The following is a 6,799-nucleotide window of genomic DNA, read 5'->3' as shown; positions in this document are numbered from 1 at the left end:
TCACCCACGCGGATGCGTCGCTTGCGCTGCATAGCTTACCCTAAATTGCCAAAATATCTTATCTTTCTCTTCCCCAAATCCTATTTTCTATTTTCCCTCCTTATTTCTTCTTTCTTCCTTCTTCCTTCTTTCTCACTTTCTACTCTCTCTCTCCCTCACCCCCATTAACAAGGTTTTCTTTTCTTCTTTCCCCCCTTACTTTTTTATTATTCTTCTTATTTTTATATGTTATCTTCTTTTTTTTCTTTTTACTTTTATTATCCATATTTTCTTCTTCTTTCTCTTTCCTTTTTACTTGGTGTTGGAAATTTATTTGAGTCATTATTTCTCATTATATGCTTGTGAATTGTTGTAAAATTGTTTGGCAATTATATCTTACCTTTTTAAAGGGTTGCTTGCATGTTTACTTTAATACTTTCTATTCCTTATTTACCATGCATGTTATGTGTTTGTGAAAAAGCCCTTATGACATAATGCACTTTTCTACATTAGTCTATTCTGCTATTCAATGCTTGCTTTTCACAAATTCCCTTTACTATTGTATTAATTGAATTTAATTGTCAATACAAACGTGATGGTTTGTTACGAGTGATGCTTGATCTATGCTACTCATGCCTTTGCCAGCATGCTAATAAACATCTTGCATCTACTTACCTTAACATGCACTTGCTTTATTCCCTTTGATGAACTTTTCACATGTTGTCATGACCATGTGTTCACTTCATTCATCTTTACTGTGCATTGCCTATCACTCATACAATCCTCTTCCTTGCTCTATTTCTTTGAATTTAATTTACTTTCTCTTCTCTTTTTCAAGATGGCCACCAAGAAAGGAAAAGAGAAAGCTACTCCCAAACCAACAGCAAGGAGAGGAACAAAGAGAGAACTAGTGGCAGAGCCCTCTTCAACTACAATCAAGCCCTCAACAAAAAGGATTAAGAGGATTATAAAGGTTGATGAAAAGGAGAAAGCCTTCCCAGCAAAGGACACTGCGCGATTTCCCAATCGCTACTGTGAGCAGATGTTCCCTATCCTAACAGAACGGAGCTACAATAACGAATACCTTCTTATCCTCCCGCCCAATATTGATACTTTTGTTGAGCCGCAAATTGAACGGAGACAATGGGGTTTCCTACAGAGACAGTCGAGGCAGATCAATCTTTCTTGGGTAGTCGAGTTCTACTCCAACTTCCACCTGCCAACCCTGCAGTCTGTCTTTGTCCGTCAGAAGCAAGTCCCCCTTACAGAAGAGGCCATTCAAAAAGCTCTAGGTCTTCCCCCTATTCCAGAAGGATTGGACGCCTTTCAAGAAGCCGCAATCAAGTGCCAGATGTATCAATTTGACTGGGACGCCGTTCTCAGAGTTATCGCACTACCTGGCAGCCGTTGGATCTACGGATACCATCGTACCCGCCCTAAGGGAATATCGGCTTCAGCACTTACCTTGGAGGCTCGCATATGGGCACAGATCATGTCCCATTATGTCTTTCCGAGCACTCACGAGTCCTCCTTCACTGCGGACATGGCCGTTCTACTATGGTGCATCCTTACCGACCAGCCTCTGAACCTACCAAGACACATCCGGAATGCCATGGGACACGTACAAATCGCGGACAACTTACCTTTCCCGCCTTGGTCTCAGATCTTGTCTCAGCAGCCGGAGTCTCCTTCAGAGCTAGGGACACCAAAGCCATGCTTCCACGGGATGATCAGTATGTCCCTAATGGGAAATATATTAGACTTCCAGCAGCCACTACAAGCCAGCCCACTGAACCGGCTCAGGACATTCCTCCTTCCATACCACAAGCACCTACAATAACCCAACTGCTCCATCAAATACTTGAAAGGTTGGATCGGCAGGAACACAAAGCTAAGATGAGAGAGCGCCGTAAAGAGCGCCGATTTAAACACCTCAAGGAGCTACTTAAGGGAAATTTCAAGGACTCAGACACCCCAGACTCCACTTCCTTTACCAGCACAGGGAGCCATGATGGTTCTGATTGTGGAGATACTGCTACCAGCCCACCTTTGTTCCTGACAGATGGCACCGAGGACGGCGCAAAGCCTTAAGTGTGGGGAGGTCGGTCAGTACCTGACTTCCGGAGGTAATTTCTCTTCCCTAAACACCAATAAATTAGGATATTTAGTTAGATTTTTCCTTTGTAGAATAGGATAAATTGCATAATAATAGATTAGTTGCATGCATGTTCTACTTGATTAAAAAGACAATAAATTTCTTCTAAGACTCTATTTTTGGAACAAAATTTCACTAATTTTAATTAAAACTTTTATGTTAAATTTGCTTGAAGTTGTATCTGGAACATGATTTTTGAGCTAAAGAACACACAACCTGTGAGATTTGAGCCTTTATGCATGGTTACATTATTTAACTATAATTATTTTATTCTTGTGTGTTTACTTCTCTATGATTGTAATCTATATTTTGTTTCATCTTATATGTCCAATGTTTATTATATTTGTATGCTTGCATATGATTGAGGTCATTAATTGTTTAGCTCACTAATCCAAATTAAGCCTACCCTTTCAATTACCTTTGTTAGCCACTTTGAGCCTTTAAATACCATTTGTTCTATATTTTACCACATTACTAGCCTTAAGCAGAAAAACAATTATATATCCCAAATTGAATCTTTGGTTAGCTTAAGATAGAATTATGTGTGCTAATTAAGTATGGGAAATTGTGGGAACAAAAGATAATAAGGGAATGTGTCATGATAATATAATGGAAATTTGGATACCTACTCATGTGAAACTATAAGAATTAAAAATCTATGTGCATTGATAAGCTACGTTTATTTTTATGTTTATAAAAATAAAAAAAAACCAAAAATATTCAATAAATAAATAAGGGGATAAAATTACCTCAATGCTAAGTTAAGAATTCAAAGATCAATGCATGTATGATAAAATTAAAATAAAAAGTTGATACATGGGTATGGAATGTGAAAGGGAATTCTGGGTAGCTAGGTACGAACTCTAAAGTTATATAAAATACATAGGTTGGGTTAGAGCTTGGGTTAATTAAAGATTCAATTTATAAGCTCACTTAACCATATATGTATCCTTACCATTACCTTGGCCCCATTACAACTTTGAAAAGACCTCATGATATTTGCATTGATATATTAAATGTTGTTGATTGGTTAGGAGAAGAACAAAAATTAGGGAGCATGATTAGAGAAGGATAGAGTGATTACCCTATACACTAGAGAGACTAGAGTATATATACATCATCAGTGAGGGTTCAATGCTTAAAATTCTATGTTCCCTGCTTTCATGAGCTATCTTCTTGCATTTTTATCTGTTCTTGCTGTATGAGAATTGAATTAGTGGAATTTGATTTGTAATTGTTTTGAAGAGCTTATTTACTTTTGATCAAGTGGACAAGAATCATATACTTGCATTTACATATATAGATTGCATTGCATGAGTTTTACATGTTCCTACTCATTTATTTTATCTCCTTCAACTAAGCATGAGGACATGCTAATGTTTAAGTGTGGGGAGGTTGATAAACCACTATTTTATGGTTTATAATGTGCTTAATCGTGTGGTTTTATCATGATCTTTACCCACTTATTCATATAATTAGCATGAATTTATATTTCCTTCTAAAAATTATTACATGATTGAAAACTTGCTTCCTAGAGACTTTTAATTATGTATTTTAATTCTCCTTTATTCCATTCGATGCCGTGATCTGTGTGTTAAGTGTTTCAGGCTTTATAGGGCATGAATGAGTTGGAGATTGGAAAGGAAGCTTGCAAAAATGGAAGGAACACAAAAAATTAAGGAGATGACCAGCGAGAAGGGACGCGGCTGCATGGCTCACGCGACCGCGCGAAAGAGAGGAAATCGCAGTGACGCAGCCGCATGGCTCACGCGACCACGCGGATTGGAATAGCATAAGTGACGCGGAGGCGTGAACGACACGCTCGCATGGCAAAGCAAAACGCCGAATGACGCGTCCGCATGAATGACGCGATCGCGTGACGTGCGCGACCTGCATAATCTGTAGAATTTGCTGGGGGCAATTTTGGACCCTGTTTTGACCTAGTTTTCGGTCCAGAAAAGTAGACTAGAGCCAGAGAACATGCAGAAACGAAAACAACATTCATTCTACACAATTTTAGTTTTTAGATCTAGTTACTCCTCCTCTAGGTTTTTCTCTCTACACATTCATAGTTCTTAGGATTTTATTTTCTATCGCTCTTTGCATTGGGATATTGAGAAGAGTTATTACCTCACCAAGACTTCGTCATTCTAGTTTGTTTTCTTTACTTGGCTTTACTTTTCCATGTCCTTTAATTTACTCAATTTTACTATTGGATTATTTTTATAATTTATTAATACAAGAATTACTTTTATTTTTAATTGATTCCTTTAAATTTTATTTATCATGTCTTTCTTTAATTCCCTTTCCTATGTTATGAGTTCTACATTCACAATGAGCGAGTAGTTCCCTAACTTGATGGGGAGTTGATTGAAAGGAACCTTTGAGTTGGGATGCTTAAAAGAAAAATTGTAATTGGGTTTATTGTTGGATTGCCCTCTAATCACTGACACCAATCCCTTTTAATTGAGTGGGTTGGAACTTGTGAATAGAAATAGCATTCCAACTTGTTTGACTTTTTCTTACCTAGTAAGGGATAACTAAACAGAACAACCTTCAATTATCAATTAATCTTGAGAGTACTTCAACAAGAATAGGGCTTCCAACTAATCTACTCCCAGTCAAGGCTTTTATTTAAATTACTTAATTTCTCAAATTTAATTTCCTGTTTATTCAACTCAAACTCTTTTGAAAACATCTGATTAATAAAATAGCACACCTTTCTGCAACTCGTTGGGAGACGACCTGGGAATCATACTCCCAGTATTTTAATTTTAATTTTTGTGACAACCTTTTTAAATTGATAAGCGGATTTCTGGTTGGTTAAGAACTATACTTGCAACGCATATCTTATAACAATTCTTAACTCACCAATTTTCGCCACGTCATGCATACAACTCAAAGTAGCGTCCATGGTGGCTAAAATATATCAAATCTTGATTAAACTTAGCAATTTAAGTGCAAATTCACTAGGAAAAGATAGAGAAGATGCTCACGCATCAAAAGGTTTCCCCCAAATTTAACATCTAGTGATCTAGAACCTCCCTCAAATAATCTAAGGTTTTTTTATTTAAATTAAATAAATATATAAATTACGAAAATATATAAAATATGAAGTAATTACATAAATGCGTAACGTTACACATCTCGGATGCTGAGGGGTGAACTGGAAAATGAGCATATTTCGGCAATTAAGACCTTGTGCTGTGACGGTATGCCTCCATGACATATTCTGGATGCACTCAAGATATGTGTTACGTGGAAGATCAGATACTGAATATCCGAGATACGTGTAGAACGTGTAATTGACATCTCAGCATCCGAGATATGCTCGGATGTATATATAAAACTACAGCAGCCGAAATTTTCGTTCATTTGAATAGTTCTTAAAACTTTTGTGAGTTTCTAACCGCTTAAGTTCAAGTTCCTTAAGTACATATAGCTTTCCAACAATATGTTCGTGATGGAGACATCAACAGACTAAATGCCACTTGGCACATAGCTGGAGCTTTGGATTTTGAGTTTAGTAATTTTTTCTTGTTTTATTTTCAGTAAATAATTAGTTTAAATGTTTAGGATTTAATTACTTAGTTAGGTATAGTATGTTATGATATTTTTATAAGTAATCGTAACTAATTGTAACTTAAGTTAAATAAATAAAATAAGTAACAATAACTTAATATGTTAGTAAAATTAAATAAATACATTATTTAAACAAATTATTTGTGCGATCAATTTTTTCTAACAAACTTATAGTTGGATTGAAGTCATGTAGAATATTACAACCAAGTTAAAATAGTGCAATATGAATAATTTATTTTTTTACATATTACTTGATTGTCCTCTCTTTAGTTAATACTATGAATATTAGCAATAAAAATTATATTCGTATCGAATACAATATTTTATTATTGATATTTACGTACTTGGTTTAGGATTTTTAATAATAGTTAAACACAGTTAATCGTTCAGATGAGATTAATATGCGAAAGTAAATGTTATGCCTATTGCAGAGATCACGGTTACTGTTGCCACGCTGTGTGACCCTGGGTCTCCTTCCGCCGAACAGCCTATTACCTTATATCAAGATGGTGGGATTTGGGCATGCAGTAGAGTTGATGAATTTTATGTTTGACAATTCCTTGATATCTGTATTTGTTGAGCGATGGAGGACTGAGACCCACACCTTCCACCTTCTATGGGGTGATGTTAGGATTACGCTTCAAGATGTTGCCTACCACCTTGGTCTGCGCACTAGGGTGAGCCGATTGGGGGTTGTACCAAAGACTTTCAGCAATACCATGGATACCTCACATGGGAGTGCGTTGAGGATTTACTTGGCGACAGGCCGCCACCACAGCCAGAGGGAGGCAAGCAGGTTTTCGATCTGAGGATGACCTGGCTGAGGGACAGGGTTTCACGCATTTCAGTTAGTGCATATCCGGATACACTCTGTAAGTACGCCAGGTGCTATTTGATGATGCTTATCGGGGGTTTCTTTTCACAAACAAGTCTACTACACTTGTTCCTTTGAGATAATTGTTGTTGCTGGTGGATTTCCATCGTTGCAACTAGTTGTCATGGGAGTCTGCACTCTGCACTGCTGACACATACGTACCACTCATTCTGCACTGCGGCTGAGCGTGATGTGACCGACATTGCAGG

Source organism: Arachis hypogaea, chromosome 11 (assembly GCF_003086295.3).
Source record: "Arachis hypogaea cultivar Tifrunner chromosome 11, arahy.Tifrunner.gnm2.J5K5, whole genome shotgun sequence".
Taxonomy (NCBI): Eukaryota; Viridiplantae; Streptophyta; class Magnoliopsida; order Fabales; family Fabaceae; genus Arachis; species Arachis hypogaea.
Note: the sequence above shows the minus strand (reverse complement) of the source record.